The sequence below is a fragment of the Eschrichtius robustus genome, chromosome 2, assembly GCF_028021215.1.
Source record: "Eschrichtius robustus isolate mEscRob2 chromosome 2, mEscRob2.pri, whole genome shotgun sequence".
Lineage (NCBI taxonomy): Eukaryota > Metazoa > Chordata > Mammalia > Artiodactyla > Eschrichtiidae > Eschrichtius > Eschrichtius robustus.
In genome coordinates, this window is record NC_090825.1 from 52,501,332 (window position 1) to 52,524,124 (window position 22,793).

Here is a 22,793-nt window from a genome sequence, read left to right on the forward strand (position 1 = left end):
AGGTAGGTTTATTCCTAGGTATTTTATTCTTTTTGTTGCAGTGGTAAATGAGAGTGTTTCCTTAATTTCTCTTTCAGATTTTTCATCATTATTGTACAGGAATGCAAGAGATTTCTGTGCATTAATTTTGTATCCTGTTACTTTACCAAATTCATTGATTAGCTCTAGTAGTTTTCTGGTAGCATCTTTAGGATTCTCTATGTATAGTATCATGTCATCTGCAAACAGTGACAGTTTTACTTCTTTTCTGATTTGGCTTCCTTTTGTTTCTTTTTCTTCTCTGATTGCTGTGGCTAAATCTTCCAAAACTATGTTGAATAATAGTGGGGAGAGTGGACAACCTTGTCTTGTTCCTGATCTTAGTGGAAATGGTTTCAGTTTTTCACCATTGAGAATGACGTTGGCTGTGGGTTTGTCATATATGGCCTTTATTATGTTGAGGTAAGTTCCCTCTATGCCTACTTTCTGGAGGGTCTTTATCATAAATGGGTGTTGAATTTTGTCAAAAGCTTTTTCTGCATTTATTGAGATGACCATATGATTTTTCTCCTTCAATTTGTTAATATGATGTATCACATTGATTGATTTACGTATATTGAAGAATCCTTGCATTCCTGGGATAAACCCCACTTGATCATGGTGTATGATCCTTTAAATGTGCTGTTGGATTCTGTTTGCTAGTATTTTGTTGAGGATTTTTGCATCTATGTTCATCAGTGAAATTGGCCTGTAGTTTTCTTTTTTTGTGACATCTTTGTCTGGTTTTGGTATTCGGGTGATAGTGGCCTCGTAGAATGAGTGTGGGAGTGTTCCTCCCTCTGCTATATTTTGGAAGAGTTTGAGAAGGATAGGTGTTAGCTCTTCTCTAAATGTTTGATAGAAGTCGCCTGTGAAGCCATCTGGTCCTGGGCTTTTGTTTGTTGGAAGATTTTTAATCACAGTTTCAATTTCAGTGCTTGTGATTGGTCTGTTTATATTTTCTATTTCCTCCTGGTTCAGTGTCGGAAGGTTGTGCATTTCTAAGAATTTGTCCATTTCTTCCAGGTTGTCCATTTTATTGGCATAGAGTTGCTTGTAGTAATCTCTCATGATCCTTTGTATTTCTGCAGTGTCAGTTGTTACTTCTCCTTTGTCATTTCTAATTCTATTGATTTGAGTCCTCTCCCTTTTTTTCTTGATGAGTCTGGCTAATGATTTATCAATTTTGTTTATCTTCTCAAAGAACCAGCTTTCAGTTTTATTGATCTTTGCTATCGTTTCCTTCATTTCTTTTTCATTTATTTCTGATCTGATCTTTATGAGTTCTTTCCTTCTGCTAGCTTTGGGGACTTTTTGTTCTTCTTTCTCTAATTGCTTTAGGTGTAAGGTTAGGTTGTTTATTTGAGATGTTTCTTGTTTCTCAAGGTAGGCTTGTATAGGTATAAACTTCCCTCTTAGAACTGCTTTTGCTGCATCCCATGGGTTTTGGGTCGTTGTGTTTTCATTGTCATTTGTTTCTAGGTATTTTTTGACTTCCTCTTTGATTTCTTCAGTGATCTCTTGGTTATTAAGTAGTGTGTTGTTTAGCCTCCATGTGTTTGTATTTCTTACAGATTTTTTCCTGTAATTGATATCTAGTCTCACAGCATTGCGGTCAGAAAAGATACTTGATACGATTTCAATTTTCTTAAATTTACCAAGGCTTGATTTGTGACCCAAGATATGATCTATCCTGGAGAATGTTCCATGAGCACTTGAGAACAATGTGTATTCTGTTGTTTTTGGATGGAGTGTCCTATAAATATCAATTAAGTCCATCTTGTTTAATGTATCATTTAAAGCTTGTGCTTCCTTATTTCTTTTCATTTTGGATGATCTGTCCATTGGTGAAAGTGGGGTGTTAAAGTCCCCTACTATTATTGTGTTGCTGTCGATTTCCCCTTTTATGGCTGTTACTATTTGCCTTATGTATTGAGGTGCTCCTATGTTAGGTGCATGTATATTTATAATTGTTATATCTTCCTTTTAGATTGATCCCTTGATCATTATGTAGTGTCCTTCCTTGTCTCTTGTAACATCCTTTATTTTAAAGTCTATTTTATCTGATATGAGTATTGCTACTCCAGCTTTCTTTTGATTTCCATTTGCATGGAATATCTTTTTCCATCCCCTCACTTTCAGTCTGTATGTGTCCTTAGGTCTGAAGTGGGTCTCTCGTAGACAGCATATATATGGGCCTTGTTTTTGTATCCATTCAGCCAGTCTATGTCTTTTGGTGGGAGCATTTAATCCATTTACATTTAAGGTAATTATTGATATGTATGTTCCTATTCCCATTTTCTTAATTGTTTTGGGTTTATTATTGTAGGTCTTTTCCTTCTCTTGTGTTTCCTGCCTAGAGAAGATCCTTTAGCATTTGTTGTAAAGCTGGTTTGGTGGTGCTGAATTCTCTTAGCTTTTGCTTTTCTGTAAAGCTTTTAATCTCTCCGTCAAATCTGAATGAGACCCTTGCTGGGTAGAGTAATCTTGGTTGTAGGTTTTTCTCTTTCACCACTTTAAATATGTCCTGCCACTCCCTTCTGGCTTGCAGAGTTTCTGCTGAAAGATCAGCTGTTAACCTTATGGGGATTCTCTTTTATGTTACTTGTTGTTTTTCCCTTGTGGCTTTTTTTTTTTTCCGAGTATTCTTTTTTTTTTTAATTAATTAATTAATTTATTTATTTTTGGCTGTGTTGGGTCTTCGTTTCTGTGCAAGGGCTTTCTCTAGTTGCAGCAAGTGGGGGCCACTCTTCATCGCCGTGCGCAGGCATCTCACTATCGTGGCCTCTCTTGTTGCGGAGCACAGGCTCCAGACGTGCCAGCTCAGTAGTTGTGGCTCACGGGCCCAGTTGCTCCGCGGCATGTGGGATCTTCCCAGACCAGGGCGCGAACCTGTGTCCCCTGCATTGGCAGGCAGATTCTCAACCACTGCGCCACCAGGAAAGCCCTTCCCTTGCGGCTTTTAATATTTGTTCTTTGTATTTAATTTTTGATAGTTTGATTAATATATGTCTTGGTGTGTTTCTCCTTGGATTTATCCTGTATGGGACTCTCTCTGTTTCCTGGAGTTGATTAACTATTTCCTTTCCCATATTAGGGAAGTTTTCAACTATAATCTCTTCAAATATTTTCTCAGTCCCTTTATTTTTATCTTCTTCTTCTGGGACCCCTATAAGTCGAATGTTGGTGCATTTAATGTTGTCTCTGAGGTCTCTGAGACTGTCCTCAGTTCTTTTCATTCTTTTTTCTTTATTCTGCTCTGCAGTAGTTATTTCCACTATTTTATCTTCCAGGTCACTTATCTGTTCTTCTGCCTCAGTTATTCTGCTATTGATCCCTTCTAGAGAATTTTTAATTTCATTTATTGTGTTGTTCATCTCTGTTTGTTTGCTCTTTAGTTCTTCTAGGTCCTTGTTAAATGTTTCTTGTATTTTCTCCATTCTATTTCCAAGATTTTGGATCATCTTTACTATCATTATTCTGAATTCTTTTTCAGGTAGACTGCCTCTTTCCTCCTCATTTGTTAGGTCTGGTGGGTTTTTGCCTTGCTCCTTCATCTGCTGTGTGTTTCTCTGTCTTCTCATTTTGCTTAACTTACTGTGTTTGGGGCCTCCTTTTCACAGGCTGCAGGTTCATAGTTCCCGTTGTTTTTGGTGTTTGTCCCCAGTGGCTAAGGTTGGTTCAGTGGGTTGTGTAGGCTTCCTGGTGGAGGGGACTAGTGCCTGTGTTCTGGTGGATGAGGCTGGATCTTGTCTTTCTGGTGGGCAGTTTCATGTCTGGTGGTGTGTTTTGGGGTGTCTGTGGCCTTATTATGATTTTAGGCAGCCTCTGTGCTAATGGATGGGGTTGTGTTCCTGTCTTGCTAGTTGTTTGGCATAGGATGTCCTGCACTGTAGCTTGCTGGTCGTTGAGTGGAGCTGGGTCTTGGCACTGAGATGGAGATCTCTGGGATATTTTCTCCATTTGATATTACGTGGAGCTGGGAGGTCTCTTGTGGACCAGTGTCCTGAAGTTGGCTCTCCCACCTCAGAGGCACAACCCTGATGCTGGCTGGAGCACCAAGAGCCTGTCCTCCACATGGCTCAGAATAAAATGGAGAAAAAAAAAAAAGAAAGAAGAAGATAAAATAAAATAAAATAATTTATTAAAATAATAAATAAAAAATAATTATTAAGGAAAATAAAATTATTTAAGTAATAATAATAAGAAAGAACAATGGACAGACAGAACCCTGGGACAAATGGTAAAAGCAAAGCTATACAGACAAAATCACACACAGAAGCATACACATACACACTCACACAAAGAGAAAAAGGGGAAAAAATATATATATTGTTACTCCCAAATTCCACCTCCTCAGTTTGGGATGATTCGTTGTCTATTCAGGTATTCAACAGATGCAGGCACATCAAGTTGTTTGTGGAACTTTAATCCGCTGCTCCTGAGGCTGCTGGGAGAGATTTCCCTTTCTCTGTTTGCACAGCTCCTGGGGTTCAGCTTTGGATTTGGCCCCGCCTCTGCATGTAGGTCTCCTGAGGGCGTCTGTTCTTCGCTCAGACAGGACGGGGTTAAAGGAGCAGCTGATTCGGGGGCTCTGGCTCACTCAGGCCGGGGGGAGGGAGGGGTACGGATGCGGGGCGAGCCTGTGGCGGCAGAGGCCGGCGTGACATTGTGACAACCTGAGGCGCGCCGTGCGTTCTCCCGGGGAAGTTGTCCCTGGATCACGGGACCCTGGCAGTGGCGAGCTGCACAGGCTCCCAGGAGGGGAGGTGTGGAGAGTGACCTGTGCTCGCACACAGGCTTCTTGGTGGTGGCAGCAGCAGACGTAGCGTCTCATGCCCGTCTCTGGGGTCCACGCTGATACCCACGCCTCGCGCCCGTCTCTGGAGCTCGTTTAGGCGGCGCTCTGAATCCCCTCTCCTCACGCACTGGGAAACAAAGAGGCAAGAAAAAGTCTCTTGTCTCTTCGGCAGCTCCAGACTTTTTCCCGAACTCCCTCCCGGCTAGCTGTGGTGCACTAACCCCTTCAGGCTGTGTTCACGCCGCCAACCCCAGTCCTCTCCCTGCGATCCGACTGAAGCCCGAGCCTCAGCTCCCAGCCCCCGCCCGCCCCAGCGGGTGAGCAGACAAGCCTCTCGGGCTGGTGAGTGCTGCTCGGCGCCGAGCCTCTGTGCGGGAATCTCTCCGCTTTGCCCTCCGCACCCCTGTGGCTGCGCTCTCCTCCGTGGCTCCGAAGCTTCCCCCCTTCGCCACCTGCAGTCTCCGCCCGCGAAGGGGCTTCCTAGTGTGTGGAAACCTTTCCTCCTTCACAGCTCCCTCCCACTGGTGCAGGTCCTGTCCCTATTCTTTTGTCTCTGTTATTTCTTTTTTCTTTTGCCCTACCCAGGTACGTGGGGAGTTCCTTTCCTTTTGGGAGGTCTGAGGTCTTCTGCCAGCATTCACTAGGTGTTCTGTAGAAGTTGTTCCACACGTAGATGTATTTCTGATGTATTTGTGGGGAGGAAGGTGATCTCCGTGTCTTACTCTTCCGCCATCTTGAATCTCCTCCAAGTTGTACTCACTCTGTTGTGTTTAATGAAGTCATATCTCTGACGGCATCCCATCATCACCAAAACTGGCCCGCGGTCCCAAGGAGTGTCACGGCTTTGGATGGTGGGGCCCCTCCAGAGCCGGCAGCCTCAGTGAGGCTGCCCTCCCCTTGGGCTCCAGGGCACTTCAGTCCCAAGTAGAACTCTTTAATACTCTTCTCATTTTTATTACTGATTAAAGCTGTATAATAAAGAGATATATTCTCATTTAAAATTTTTGCTATTAGTACAGCAAAGTTTATAAGTTGTCTGCTCTTCAAACATCCTCCAACTCTACTCCTAGGTGTGACCACTATTAACCGTGTGTTGTGCATCATCCAGCTACTAAGTGCAAGTTCGCCTGCACGCGCACGTGCACACACATACCAAGAGCAAGGAGATTGGAATGGTCCGCCTCAGGAGCAGACAATAAAGAAGTGCATTGTTAGAAGAGAAGTGTAAAAAATAATGAAGCCTCCTAAAAGTCAGTCTGCTTTTTATTAGCACCATACACCAGCAATTCTAAACAATGTTAGGGATAAAATACTCTTCCTTATGGGCTGGACTGCTCTCACCAGCTCACCTTCCCCATTGCTATAACACTGAACACACCCACATGTAGCAAATGCATATGTATACACATATATATGCAGACAGATGTACAAGTATGTATTTGCACAACATATATCCTTTGCAAAATACAATGGAATAACATGCATTATTCTTATAATATTTTTCTATTAATTTATTTTGGATTTCTTTCTGCATCATTTCTTATATATCCAGTTCTTTCCTAATGACTGTCAGATATTCTGTGATATGAATGTATCATAAATTTTTTATCCAAGCCTCCTTTGTTTTCACTAGTAGCAGGATAAATAGATGAGTTTTGCTAATCCAGAATGATAGTCTTTTTCTTTTATTATGTAAATCGATCTCATTTACATTTATATTTTATAACATACATTTGTTGCACTTAATTTTATCACAATATATGTTTGGTTATAGTATATCTATGTTTTCTGTTTACATTGTTGCTGCAAAATTTATTTTGGCTATTTGTTCTGTGCATTCTTTGCTTTGCTTTGTCTTCCCACTTCTAATACTAATATTTGAAACTTTGATTGTTAAACCTCTTTTTCTTGTTTTATCAATGTTGGACAGATTTATACCTCATCATGAAAAAAAGGGAAAATTTATATTTCACACTTCGTCCCAGCTTCTTCCCCTCATTTCACTTTATTATTATTATTATTATTTGTATTACTGAGATTTATAACTTATTAGAAATGAGCTCTGGGAATGTAATGACACACTCAGTGGTCACCAACAGTCCTTTCATCCATGACTTTCCTGTTCATAACATGACTTCAAACATTTTTTACTTATCTTTGGGTTGGCTGGATTTTGTTATTGTGTCTTTTTTTAAAGAAGGGCTCGTAAGTGCTATGTTATCAGATTCTTTGCATTATTAAAATTATCTTTAGACATAAAGCATATAATTCTCGGGCCACACATTTTCCCCATCAGAATTCTTTAGGTATGGTTCCATCTACTTTTGCATTGAATGTTGGTATGGAGAAGGCTGAGATCAGCCATTTTCTCTCTTTGGGAAGCATGCTTTTAATTTCTGAATGCCCATAGGAGTTTTTTTTTTTTTTATTCTTGAACTTCATGGTCTCCACTAAGATATGGCTCAAATTTGAGACTGTATTTTTCCTTGAACAAAAATTCTATTTTCTGCAGATTTTAATCAGTGGATTCATATTTTCCTTTATTTCAGAAAACTTTTCTTTTTTGTTATCTTGAATATTTGTTCTCCACTTTAGGAATATCAGTTATACACATGATGAACCCCCTCACCCACCTGTCATCTTTTCTATAATCTCTTTTCTTTTTCATTTCTTTGTATACAAATGTCTTAAGCTATATCTCTACCTCCATACCCTAGCTGTGCTTTCAGTATTAACTATTCTTCTTGCTGCCCCTGATGTGACTTTCATTCCTATGCTTTTATTGTTATCTTAAATTTTTTCCAGTGCTACTTCAGTTTATATTTAAATTCCTTTTGTTGTTTCATACTCTAATCTTCGATTGTCTGGTTTCTTTTCTTTTCTCTATCTCTCTGTCCCCAAAGAGCCTAAGTTCTCTTTCTTTAAAAATAGAGTTAAGTATATGAATTTTTCTTCTCTTTTCTGAAGTGATTCTCTTTCTGAATGGTTTTCTAAAAATCTGCTGTCATTTGGTAGGTTTGTTTCTTACTTGTTAGGTACTATCTTTACATGGGTCCCATTTTGCATTCTTTGTGCTAATATATGAAGGAGACAAGTCTATACAGGTGGATAGTAATAGGGGAAGTCATGAATGTCAATCTGGGGAACATCTTCTCAGGACTCTTTCCAGATTTCTCTTCTTCTGCCCTAAGGGCTCGTATCTCCTCAGTTTTCTGCTCTTCCCTATTTGGGGAGAGTAGGTCACCCAAATGGGAGGCCACTGTGGTTCCAAGTAGAGCCTCCAGCTCACAATTGATTGTTCAAAAATTCTTTACAAAAAATTCAAACTACAATAGGATGTAGGTTGAAAAACAAGTCTACCTTCACACTTAACCCTTTCCCCTGAGGTAACCACTATTACTAGTTTTGTATATGTCTTCTGGATCAAGAGTCTATGCATAAAAAAAAAAAAAAAAAAAAAAAAAAAAAAAGAGTCTATGCATAAACAACTGTGTAAAATAGTATACACATGCTTGAGTTTTCTTACTTAACAATATATGCTGGCAGTTGTTTCATACTAGCATATATCATTCTACTTCAGTCTTGTTAATAGCTGCAGAGTGTTCTTTCAGAATGACACTCAGGGCATACTGAATAATTCAGGCTCTTTCAGCCAGCACATAATTTCTGATAATGACGAGGGAGTATTTTCCTTCCTTTTTGTTTCTTCCATGTGTTCTACCACCTCATGGGTTGCCTGAGTTGTCAGGATCCCCTGAAGGCCTTGTTAGGACAGGAGACAGAGCCAGAAGCGATCTTGTTTGCTGGAGGTGAAAGGACAATCAGTTATTCCTGCTTATACCTATGTCTACCCAACCTTAAAGTACAGGACTAGGAGAAACATGATGGTGACAATTTGATTATACAGGCATTAAAATAAGAAAGAAAGTTATGTAAATGAAAATGGTATTCAAGATAATCTTCATTTTCTCTCTAGTTCCCCTTCCTACAAGGAATGGAAACCCAGAAGATACCAAGGTTGTTTAATTTTGGCCTGTCAGAAGTTTGGTTTATACAGCTGGCTTCACTTTACTTAAAATGTTTTCCCTAAAAACAATATAGTTATATCTGAGATTGGGACAAAATTAAGTTAACAATATCAGATAGTTAAACAAACAGGTTCAAGAAGGGTTGAGATAAATCACTGGAAGTTTTTATGAGAGAAATTGTTAAAACACAAATCTTGGGTCTGATCTCCCAACTTGTATTTATTATCTTCCATTCATGAAGACAAATAGAGATTTCTCCAGGGGGTTATTTGGAATGCTTTCCCTGGTGAGGTAAGACTCTTTTCTGTGTTGCTTTCAACTGGAGTAGAATTCAGCATAAACAGAGTCCCCACACAAAGCCTCTACACAGCCCTATATATTGCAGATCTGTTGGTTGCAGTGGGAGTGGGGAAAGGGTAGGGCACTCTTAGTTAAAAAAATCCTTGAAAAATTTATTATATGTGCTTATCACATGCCTGGCACTGTGCTGAGCATTTTATGTGCATTATCTCATTTAATTTTCACAAACCACATCATGAGGAAGTTGGAGTCATATTCCTCGGATCAAATTCTGACTCTGCCAACTCTAATTCTTAGCAAGATCATTTAACTTCTCTCTGCCTCTATTTTTTCATGCATAAAATGGGGAGTAGTGATAGCACCCACCTCATAGGACAGTTGTGTGGATTAAATGAGGCAATGTAAGGAAAGCTCCCAGCAGGGTACCAGGGAACTGATCAGCACTCAAAAAATGTCTGATTATATTCATACTATTACTCTTAGTATTCTCATTTTACAAATGAAGAAACTGGGGCCCACAGAGGGAGTGTCTTTTGCCATGTCATCCAACCAATAACGTGGAGCCAAGACCCAGACCCGGATCTGGCCGGCTGCAGAGACTGAGCTTTTAAACATGGAGCTCTCTGGCCTCTTCATCACACCCAATGTTGAAGCACAAATATGGGGCTCAGAGCTCTTTGGGGATACCAGGTGTTCTAACAGACAAAATGCCTTTGAACTTCCATATATAATAGGTGTATTCCTGAAAACTGTATTAGTGTTGAATCCTGTTTTTCCTTGGCTTTCATTACAGGAATAATTTTATGATTGTGCCTTTCTTTCTTGCTCAATATTTTCATTCAAGAAAAAGACTCATTAACACATTTGAACCCCAGGTTACTCTCTGGAATCTTTATAATTCTTTCAGAGTTTTCATCCATTTACTACAAAATTAAGCCCCAGCTAGAGTTATTCATAGGAGGAGCTCAATAACCATTTGTTGAATGCCATAAAGAATCTCACTAATGTGTCCCTTCATCAATGAGTGAGCGCATTCCTAAAATGTTCTGCTTAGAACAAAAGATTGTTTTGTGTAAGTCCAGGTTGGTATCTACATGAGAGAGTTGTTTTTGTTCTGCTTTTCAGAAGTGTGGAATTATATATGGAATTAAGAATATAGCTTTTGTTATTTTAAAATCTTTTTTAGAAGATAAAATCTTTTTTTAGAATCTCAAAAATAAATGGAAGCACAGTTGATTCTTATTATTTGTGGCAACTATATTCTATGAAGTCTCTGCAAACACTGAATTAGTGAGTATTGAACCATTGCTCTTAGGGGAAATACAGGGTTAGGTTCCTGTGAGCCTCTGGTCACATTTTCATCTGATCAATACATAACCTTGTTTTATGTGTCTGTCTGCTTAAAAACACCTTATTTAATATATATTGTTGACTCATTAACATTGAATTCATGGTCAACAGCAGTGTAACTCATTCCTGAACAAAGCTTATGTTTTTTCTCTTTAAGGCACATCACAGCCTCCCCGTGCTTGGGAATACCAGATAGCACTTCAGCACTACACTGGGGGGACATTTTAAACAGTGAAATCACCAATAAAAAGGACAAAAAAGTGCCAAAACCTTGGCACTAAACATACCGTGAAAAGGACACTTGCTTGCAGTGTGAGAGCCAAAACAAGAGGGCAGAACATCAACTTGTTCAATTTCAGAGCATCACCTTGTTCAGTCTCAGCCCAGGGCACGTATGCATCTGGCAACTCAAAGTTTCCACTGCTCTGTGCGTGTACAAGAATGACTGTGAAAGTGCCCCCAAGTAATGAGGTTGAGGTTACAAACAAATTTTAGCAAGTAAGCAAATTCTCAAATATAGAATCTGCAAATAATGTGGAACAGCCATGTGTTGCTTTCAAATGTCACTTTTTGCTCATTTTCAGGTTTTAATTTGGGAACTATGGTAGATTGATTGCATTTATGGCCTCCATATTGGTCTCCCGGTATCAGGCTGTCTGCCCTGTAACTCTTGGTCCCCTCCTACATTAATTCCAGGCTTAGACATGTGACTTGGCTTGGCCAAGGGCATGTTACCAAACCTGGTGCAAGCAGAAGCTTGAGAAGCACATGTGCATTTCCTCTTTTCCTCTTGGACCCCTGCCACCATCATGAGAACATAGCCTACAAGAGGGCTGTGAAAGATATGTGGAAGAGAGCAGAACTGTCTCATGCAAGGCCATTTAGACCAGCTAGCCCACTAGCTGACCACAGATGCATGAGAGAGCCCAGCTAAGATCAGCCAAACCTGGCTCAGATCAGACAGTCTGCCAACCCAATCCATAGACCATGAGAAATATTCAGTAGGTTTTTTTTTTTAAGCCACCCTATTTGAGGGTGGTTTGTTATACACCATTAACTAACCGATACAGGGACTTGAGCATCTCCAGTTTTAATTTGGGGACTTTAGCATTCTAGATCCTCTAGAAGAGCATCAGGCAACTACTTCAGCTGAAGATTGATGCCTGCCTCTGTCTGTCATGTGGAAGGCGGAAAAGGAGATCAGTCATTTCAACATAGACCAGGGAAGAGAGAAGGGAAATAATGATCAAGAGGGAAGGACATTAGACTGGGGTAGAACTGAGAGTATAGTTTTTCACATCTATCTTCCTAGGTCTTGATGAGTATCTTCCAGTTCTTTTAATTTAACTTAGGCTTGGCTAAAACATGACCTGTTAACTTCTTTTTTTTCTTTTACTGGTAATGGTGGTTATTTTGTTTATTTTGCACTGAAAGGAAAAAAAAGAGGCAGCCAGGGAAAAGGAGGGGTAGAGGTGGAAAGAAGGTAGTAAATTATGTACAGAAAATAGTTTCTCCTGTTTCAGTCTCAGAACATGAAGGGAAATTCACAAGGGGTACAATACATCAATAACTATACTATGTTCCTCTAGAAAAGCTACTGGCCCCAAGGCATAATAAAAGTTACACTTAAGAATACCATAAACCTTTTAAAAGTCACATTTTGAATCAAAATAATTTTCTTATAAAATATTAATTCTCAAAATGAGTTGTAAAATATGAACACAAAACAGCTTAGGCGATTTGTATTTCTGACAATAAAGCTAAAGTATCTTGGAGAAAGTGACAGCTACTAGAAGGTAGTTCTCAGAGTCAATGAATGAAAATATGAGTCTGAAATTCCCTCGGATTCTATTCAGTCTTTTAGTTCTCAGTTACTGGGAAGGAACCAGGCTCTGTGCTAGGTCCTATAGGGATCTCCAGGCCAGGCTGTCAGAGGGAAATCTCAAAACACACAGTTGGAGCTCAAAATGCAAGTTTAGGGTAACTCATCACCCTTTGGTTGGTCTGAACTTATTTCCTGGACACTGGCTCTTTAAATGAAAAGGTAGATCTGAGCTAAAGACACAAATCAGAGACAATTATTTTAAAATGCAGAAAAAAATAAACTTACTCACTTACTGAAGGACAGCTCTGAGTGGAAGTAAAAATTCTGTAAAGGAATTAACTCAAAATTACCTTACGGAAATTTATGCTAATCTAGTACTTTATAGCTAATGTTAAAAGGATCAGTTCCCTGATTTATAAATTTTACTGTTGGGATTTTTGGTAGAGCAAATATTGTTTTATGACATATTCCTGTGATAACAGGGGTCTCTGGAGTCAGACTCCTTGGATTCAAATCTTAACTTTACCATTTGCAAAATCTGTAATTTTAGATAAATTTCTTGACCTCTGTGTGCCCCAATGTCATCATCTATAAAGTAGAGATAATAATATTACCTGTTTCCTATGTTTGCTGTGTGATTTAAATGAGATGATGTGTGAAAGGGGTCATTCTATGTCAGCTATTAATAAATAAACATTAGTGTCAACTAGGAAACCCAGGCCTTCATCTGACATTTCCCCAATCCATTCCCTGACCCATCCTGAGGGTTGGTTTCAGTTCCACCTACATTCATGCCCTCCTCCTCCAATAGTAGATGAATTTCAGATATTACTATGAGTCCTTTCCCGCCAGGAACACTGCCCTCCCCTGAAATGTAAAATCAACATAAGTACTTCCACATTTGGCTGACTACACCTAATTCAGCTTGTTTGTGTGGGAGACTAGATGAAATGGGGACCAACTTGCCTCAAGACTCTTCAGAGAACCCCATTCCTATGCTGAACCCCTAATGCCACTCTCCTGTCCTCCCAAACCCTGCCCATCACCTCCTGCCTCAACTGCCCTGCTCATCCGCTACAACCTAGAAATTCCCTGGGTCTGAGAAATCCCTGCCCTGTCAGAGCTGGGCCCTGACGATGTCATTTTCTGAGGCTATTTAAAGCATTTGTGGACATTTTTGTTGGATGTCTATGTGCTGTACTTGAACGTAACTGAACCATAACTCTTTACAAATTTGCTCATTCATATTTTCCCTACATTAAAACGACCTCCTTATTTACAGCTGCCAATCTCTGGGGATTTCCTGCTCAACCCTAGGAAATCCGATGCACCTGGTGGACTCCGAGGCCCAAATGCACTTGAGTAAGCTGAATGTACATCCCTGTTTTCCTCCTACCACTTTTTTCAAATCTGTTTAAATGCAATTCCAGTCCAGAGCCACTGGCAACTCCCTCCCAGTCTGCCTGAGCCAACCCCCTGATTGACTGTCGATAGATCAATTCTCATCTTGCCTTATTTAACTCATACGCTCTCTCAAGCTGTTGTTACACAAACACACAAAGTGTGGGAGATAAGAAATAATTTAGAGTCCACAACGAGGTGCAATTTGGAACGGCCTGACTTCAGCTGACCCAGCCTCCAGCCATAATTCCACATCGCCATCCATGCTAACCTTCATCAATCTTCCTTCTTCCAATTAGCCCCCTTCCCTAAAGAAAGTGACTTGCTTACAGTTACAGGGCATCCAGTAACAAAGTTAATCAGGAGTTAGGTCTCTAAGTACTACCTCCTTTCCTTAGGAAAAAATTCCTCCTGTTTCCAGAAAATAGGGTTTGAAACCAAGCAAAACAGAAAAGGCCGTGATTGAGCATAATGATGTCTCTGTGATGCAGAGCCATGCATGCAGCATGTTTGTCTGGGAGAGAGAAGACTGAGGCCGACTGTGTCCTATTATTTAAATAATAGTAATAACAATAATGGCTAACATTTATTAAGCATATATAGTATGTCATGCATCATGGCAAGAGATTTCCATATTTTATCTCATTTTGATTCCCATGACACTGCTATTATTCATCAAAAGGCCTATATGCTTACCATGTGCTCGATAAATAAAAAAAGAATATAGGTGTGATAGGGATAATATTTTCAAAATATTAAGCCGGTGCATTTTAATTTTTCTCCTGCACAGTGCGTGGCGGCCATTCCCTCCCCTGTCGTATCTGGGAAAGGGAAGCAGGGCTGTGGGATGTGCGTTGTGGGTATATGGGAAGGTCAAGTATAGAAAGGGAAAGGAAGCAGAAATCCTGTTCCTGGGGTTGTGGGAAGAAGAAGAGGATAAAATATGGGGAAGATGTGGCGGCAGCATGCGGGTCCTGACCTTGCTTGCTCTGGCTGGAGTCCAGGGGGATATGTGAATGTGTGTGTTTGTGGGAGAGGGGGCACTGTTAGGTGGAGGTACAAGTTGGGAGCAGAAGATATCTTGGGACTCATGGCGAAAACCATCTTGCCGAATGAACCACAACTTGGGGCTGCCAGGCTGCGAAGCAGAGAGAAAGACTGAGTGAGAACTCTAGACCCTGAATGGGATGGAATAAATGCACAAGTTCCTATAGGTCAGCGGTGATGGCTGGCTATCTCCCAGCTTTTTACTCTTTTGTCTTCCAAGGTAACAGAAGCCTACTTTGGGGGCAGAAATTCATCCAGTTGAAAGACTACATTGTAGCTAGACATGGCCATAGAACTAAATTATGGACAATGAAATGTAAGCAAAAATTTGAGTAGAACGTCTGGCATGGCTCCTTAAAGGAAGCTGACCAATCAGAGAGACACTCCCCATCCTTCTTGCTATTGCTTGGATGCTGGACAAAATAGCTGGAGCTTCAGCTGCCATTCTGTAACATGAGGTGATCTTGAACATAGAAGAAGCATGCCCAGCAAAGGAAGCCTGGATCCTTAATGACTTCATGGAGCTACAAACTCTCGACTATTTACCATTAGATTTTTTTTTTTAAGTGAGAGAAATGTAATCTTAAGAGAGATTCAGAGTCTGCTTAGAGTCAGACTGAAGAGATTGTAGGAGCAGATGGGAGTGAGGAGATGGATTCACAGTGGTTGGAATGAAGTGAAACTGCAGCTGAGAACTATGAGGCTGGCGGCTTAGTCTGAGGATTGAGTGGGAGTCACAGTCAGATTTCAGGGGTTCACAGTTCCAGCAAGGGCCCAACTGAGTTCACATCAGCCAAGAAGTTCCACTAGCCCCTGATTTAGCCAAGAGAATAGACCAAAACATGAGAGACAGATAGGGGCAGATAGCATTGTTGGATGGCAGCAGGCCACCCTGCATCCAGGTAGAAAAGGGAGACCAGAGGAGTCAGTAGATGGTACAAGGACGTGCCCAGATGGATCTTAATTACCCAGGAAGTTCACCAAAGGCCAGCTCTCACCATGGGGAGGAGGAACAGGAGGGAGTGAAATGCTGTGAGTTGGGTATTAATCTGGAAGAGACTGAATTAATGAAAGAAACTCCTTTAAGTGTTGGACTGGGCTGATTGTCACTGGATTCGATGGATTTATTTATTTACTTATTTATTTATTTTCACTTACTACCCAGTTGACAGTGGAGGTTGTGAGGAGGATTAGATCAGATACAGGAAAAAAAAGATACTAGCTTTGTTTGCTTTACAGATGCCTGAATTGACTTTACCATGAACATGACTATTTTTATCCCCATTTTACAGATGAGGAAACTGAAACTTGGAGAAATTCCATGACCTTAAAGTCACATGGCTCTTGATTATGTTTATATCTAACAAATTTTATGTGTGGGCTCTATTTCCTTCAATCCAGAACAGGAAAGACTGGGTAGCTGCTGCAGCCACAGTTTACTTGTTCTGTGTGTTCAGTGCTGGGGAGTAGATCAAACCAGAACTCATTTTCAGAGCCTTTCCAATTTCCAAACTCCTTTCTGCTAGATCATGAGGCATTAGGAGCTGAGTGATCTTGATCCAACTCCAAAATATACCAGCATATGGATATTAACCTATCATTCTTGGCTACTGAGACTGTCCGCATATAATCAGTTTTTGAAATGAAAGCCCAAAGCCTATAGATCTATACATAAAGTGGCAAAACTGAGTCTAATAGATCTAAAGGGCACTGATTCACCAGGGTGGAGCTAAAAGGAGATGAAAATGGCCAAGCTTAAACCACTGATCTTGGATCCTTGAGCAAGTCTTCATAGTTATATCATTCATTCATGCATGCACTCATTCATTCATTCATCAACTATTTTTTGAATGTCTCTAACAAGCCAGGCACAGATTGAGGGGGGAAGAAAATATTGTGTTGGCCAAAAAGTCTGTTCGGGTTTTTCTGCAACATCTTATGGAAAAACTTGAATGAACATTTTGGCCAACCCACTGGGAATAGCTAGGTAAGATTGATCTCTCACTGCTCTGTTGTCCTTTTATTAGTCTGCAACCTTTCCTACCTCAGTATTTCAATTATTCCAGAAAATTCTATTTAACTAGAGGCCATCTAAAACACAAACACCTTGAAACTAAAATGTGTGGGGTAAGTAGAAAGATGTGAAGAGTGTATATGCAGCTATTCCCAAAGGATTGATACTTTCACCTGTTAATGCCCGAAGTTTAGTTCTGCAAGCTATTGGTAAGATTTATATTTATGGTGTACTCTATCTAGCTGTATTTATCTATAAAAATGTTAAATGAGCATACCTTTGACCCAGCAATTCCACTTCCAGGAATATATCCTTGTGGATGTACTTGAACGTGTGCTGAAAGATATATGTATATTCACAGTAGCATTGTGTTGAATAAAAAAAGTCTGGAAACAACCTAAATGCCCAGGAATATGGAACTGATGGAATGAATTATAGTATAAAGTGGAACACTGTGCAGCCATTAACAAGACTGAACTAGGACTGTCGATCTACTTCTATAGCTCTAACAGGGAACAATTCCAGCATACATTGTTAAATGAGAAAAATCCAGGGAACAGAAGTATGAATACAATGCTACTATTTCAGTAATAGCCCAGTGGGTAGAAAAAATTATAGAGGAAACCAAAAATGAAAGAAAACCTTTCTTCCTCATAATTATTGAAAAGCATGTGCTAAGTGAGAAACCCTGAAATTGTGCAGTATGCCCTGAGTGTGAGTCTAAGAGAAAACCGGCTCCTTATAATACTGGGTTGGCCAAAAAGTTCGTTTGTGTTTTACCGTAACATCTTACGAAACTTTTTGACCAACCCAATAATATAGATACTTACGTTCACCTGAACGTTTCAATGCTCATGACACGGCAGAGGTGAGCAGGGCTTTAGATCAGGAGTCAGCGAGACCCTGGGGTGACTGCCATATACTGTCCTTGCTTTTCCTTGGATGAGGCAGGCAGAGGTCTGGGGAAAGCAGAGGGGAGTTAAAATCTGGAAACCAAAGTGGGAAAGGGGTCAGGGAGGGGCAGTGGAAAGCCAGGAGTTGAAGGCCCTGCACTCTGGAGGGTAGGTAGGGAGCAGCCTTTCTTTCTCACTTCTTTATAGTTTCTTCCCCTGATATTCTGTCAGTGGGGAGAACTCCCCGTGGAGAAGGGCTGCCCCATCACCCACGTTTGGAGATGACTTGCTGAAGGAGGGAGAGGAAGGAAGCTGTGACTCTGCACCAGAGCTAACTAGGCGGCTTCTCTGAGGGCAGGTCCCCCTGGGGTTTCCATGGTCCCAGCCGTCTCTCTGTACCTGACATGAGGAATTCGTTCATCATTCAAATGGACAGATTTGTGGTGGGCAAACACCTCTGTGTCACCACTTTCCTTGGGAATAGAATGTGAACAGAATGAAGTATTTGTAAAAGCTGGGTGACAGATGGGCTCTTTGCAGTAGTCTCATTTATGGGCATTAAATGGGGCCTTTTGAAGCAGAGCACCTGGGACGTTGGTGGTCCTTTTCCAGGAAGGAATTGTAAACCCCACACTATCCAGTGTCAGGTTCCATATGTCTCCCCAGGGTTCCAAGCGACTTTTCCACCCCCACAACCAGGTCCCTGGGTCTCCTCTCCCCTGGGGTTGAAACTACCATGAACCCGGGTGGCTTCTTCCTCTCCCCATCCCAGCATCATCAGGGACTTACCTCATACTGCTGTGGTCCCTCACTGGTCGGGAGCAGTTTTCAGTTCTTGGAGGACAGATACTGAGGGGTTATGGCTCTAACACAGATGGGATGATGCCTAGCCATCTCTGCCTTAGCCTGGTCCGCTCCTGAATCTTCTTTCCTTTCTAATTTGCTTTTAAAAATAAAGTACTAAAGTGAAAATATTGATATGTGTTTCCTGTGCAGGAATTATAACCAGCCCTCAGGAAGGCTGACATGCATTAGGTACTGTGGGCCTAGGGATGCCCCCAGAATCCCGGAATCTGCATGTCACACTGCAGTGGACCATGGAGGCCCAGCCCTACCCCCTGCACATCTGGGCCCCGAGTACCGGAGTTGTAAAGTGCCTTCCTAGGTCGCAACAGCTGGGTCTCCCCACAGCTAAACTAGCAGCCATTTCTCTCGATTCCACAGGGTGCTTGTTCCCACATTGTGCAGGGGCCTCCTGGGGCCAGAAAGTTACTGCTGGACAAGTGCCTTGACTTCCTGCCCCATGACACCTGCTTTCCCTTGGGCTCCAGTATTCAAGGGCTCCCCTGAAGCATGTGAGTCAGGCAGCAGAAGGTTCAAGGGGAAGCTTGGGTTGAGACATTCCGCTGAGGAGCTCTCGGGGCAGTGGGAGTCAGGGCTGATGCACTAATTCAGAGAGTGAAGGCAGGCAGGCAGGGCAGGGGGCATCTCCCAGGGATACGTTGGTGATAAGGAACTTTGGCTGCTTTGGGTGAGCAGAACCATGGACCATGAGCCAGGAACAAGGTCACGTTTCTGAGCTTCTGCCAAATTCCTGCCTTCTTAGCAGCGTAGAATCTTAAGTGTAAGGAAAGAGTGCAGAGAACAAGATCCAATCGCCTACTCAGTATTCCACATCCATGACCTGTTCACTCAGCACCTGCTTGTACACATCCAGTGACAGATATCTCACTACCCAGGGAAGAAGTCCATTCCATGTTGTAGCCCTCTAGTGCTATCAGCTGAACTTTATCTCCTTGTGACGTCTAGTTGAGTCAAGGTCTACTCATGGAATAACACAGAACAGTTTCATTTATTTTTCAGGTAATAACACTTTAAATATTCAAAGGGAGACACCCATTTCCTCCCTGTCTGCCTTCAGTCTGAAGTCGGCCCTAGGCTCTGCATTCTTTGTGTCTTAGACACTCTTGTTTAGACTTACTCCATTTATCAAGAGAGTATAATATAGTGGACAAAGTATAGGCTTTGAGTTAAACAAGGGTTCGGTTCTGCTGGTACATTAACTTTGGAAACTCAGCACCGTCATCTGAAAATGGGGAGAAAGCGCTATCATGGGGGAGTTATTATTGTACAAGCTCGGGCGTTCTCCACTGGTTCAGATTATTCCCCATTGGTACAGGCATGTGGGAGCCCTACCCCACTCGTATGATGTCCAGTGTGAATCAGAAGAAAACCAGGAAAGATCTTGACCATGTGCTCGGTGGTCTCCAGTGAAGTGAAGTTCCCAAGGAATCTCTCTCAGGGACTGGCCAGCGTAGTCTCTGAGGACAGTGATGGGTGCTGCGCCCTTGAGTGGAGGCTCCCACTCTCAATGCTCAAGTGGTGCCCTTCCTGGTGCTCCATCCCCCCACGATTCCTGGGCAGAGACCCCTTTGTCTTCTTGGACAACTTCTCTTTGATCAGCTCCCCGACTCCTGGGTACAAGAGTTCAAATCAATGGAAAGCTAGCTCACCTTCTCTGAAAGAGCAGGGTGAAGTGGGGCTTAAACTTCAAACCTACCTAGGGCAGTAAAGAAAGGGAAGAAAAACAAAACTGTTGTGTTTCTATATTAAAATAGTCTGAGCCTTCATCACCACCCGCAGCACCCACCTTAGCAGGTTACTATCATGGAAGTACCAGAAATGCCCTGTCTCTGCCTGGCCTGGCCACAGAGGATGCTCAATGAGTGCGGGTCATTACCCTCCCTAGTAATAATTCTGCCACTGCTAAAGTGTGTGGTCTGCAATGGAAAGCAGTACTTCAGAAGCAGTTTGCCGGGGCAAAGTGATACGGAAATATTATTTCCCTTAATTGGAGTACCCTTCTTCCACTGAACCATGTTGAGGCTGCAAAACCATTGTTGGGACTTGCATCATACTGTTAACCCTCACTGAGCTGTTGTAAGTAAACTCCTAGATTTATTTTTGCATGTGAACCACATGCAGTTTAGTCAAATCTCTCCTGTTCTCCACTTCTGAAATTAATTTAAAAACTTGTGGTGTATAATTTCTTATTCAACCCTTTTGTCATTTTGTTTTAGACCTCTTTAAAGCTTAGCTTTCTTATCTGAAAAATGAAAGATTTGGGCTTCTGAAAAATGAAAGATTTGGGCTTCGTGATCTTGAAGGTTTTTGTCCAGCTCTGACAGCCTTTTATTTCATAAGTTGTGTCCATCCTTAGAATCTTTCAGAAATTTAACAAATCTCTCACAACCAACTTGTCACTCAGCTCTGCCTTCTTTGCAAATCTGGGACTTCATCTTTGTCTGACAACTTCCAGCCCTAGGGCCAAGGACAGAACCTTGCCAGGGGTGATGGTTAATTTTATGTGTCAACTTGATTGAGCCATGGGTACCCAGATATTTGGTCAAATGTTATTCTGGGTGTGACTGTGAGGGTGTTTTTGGAAGAGATTAACATTTAAATCTGCAGGCAGAGTAAAGCAGATTGCACGCCCCAGTGGATGGGTGGGCCTCATCCAGTCAGTTGAAGGCCTGAATAAAACAAAAAGGCTGCCCTCCCCTGAGTAAGAAAGAATTCTTCTTGCTTAATTGCCTTTGGGCTGGGATATTGGCTTTTTCCCCATTCTTTGGACTCCAACTGAAACACTGGCTCTTCCTGGGTCTCAAGTCTTCCAGCCTTCAGGCTGGAACCACATCATTGGCCCTCCTGGTTCTTAGGCCTTCAGACTCTGATGGAACTAAATTGTCAGTTCTCCTATGTCTCTGGCTTGCTGACACACCCTGCAGATCTTGGGACTTGTTGTTCCCGTAATCATGTGGGTTAATTCCTTATAATAACGATCTCTCTCTAATTTATACATGTGTAATTTATATATGTATATGATTTATACATATATAAATTTTATTTGTTTTTCTATATGTATAAATTATACATTTTTATACACTTAAATCATATATGTTTGCATACATATATGAATTATATATATAAAATTTATGATAATATAAATATTAAAAATATATGTACTATTAGTTCTGTTACTCTGGAGAAACTTGACTAATACACCAGGAGAGGTTGCCATCTGCATTGAGTGAATCTCATCAGTCAGCCCACTAAAACAAGAGTCAGCAAACTATGGCCCCCGCCTGTTTTTGTAAATAAAGTTTTACTGGAGCACAGCCATGCCCGTTTGTTTACGTACTGTCCATGGCCGCCTTCACACTACATTGACAGAGGTTAGTAGTTATGGCAGAGACCATCTGTCCTGCAAAGCCTGAAACATTTACCTTCTGGCGCTTTCAGAAAAATGTTTGCCAACGTCTGCTCTAGGATATAGTTGTTCAGTCTACCTCAACCTACTCACACTTCTTTTCTCCTTCTTAACTTGCTTCTTTTCTTAATTGTCCACCTTTAAAATGTGGGCCATGTCCATCTCTAAACTTGGAGCCTTTAGCTCCAAGCTGGTTTCTGCCATGCCGTCTAGGAACTGCTGCATTAGAGATGGACTGTTTCTAGAGCCATTTGCTGAGTGGTCTAGAATTCCTAGTTCTGCCACTATCAACTATAGATGGAACTATTTAGGTGAGATGTCAGAAAGGACTTCTCAATGTTGCTGGTACCTATGGGCATTGGTACCCTCAGAATCTTGGGAACTCTACCCAGAGAGCCTAGAGAATGGAACAGGGTAATCTGATCATTTAGTTCAGGTGAAATTCTGTTCTGAGCTGGGAGGATAGATTAGATCCATGTTTTCCAAAACGTGATATGGTTTGCATCCAATGAAGAGCATATAAGATAACTTTAGAGAATACGTGAATCAACATTTCTTATTTTAATATTAATCTCCTAATTTTAATTAATTAAACAAACATGCCCATTTTAATGTGTATTTTAAAGAAGTATAACCGGCACATCTAAGCTCAATTTTATGGTTATTATTGCTTAGGTTAGGGCTAAAGAAAAGCAAATCAATATTGCGTTGATCTAAGGAAAATCTTAAGTGAATAAAATTACAGGTATTACGCAGCAGTGGCGGGGAAAGCTCTTGACTCAGTGACAGAGCTGTCGCCCTTGTCTCTCGCTGCCATGACCTTTGTAAGAGTTTCAACACAATTGA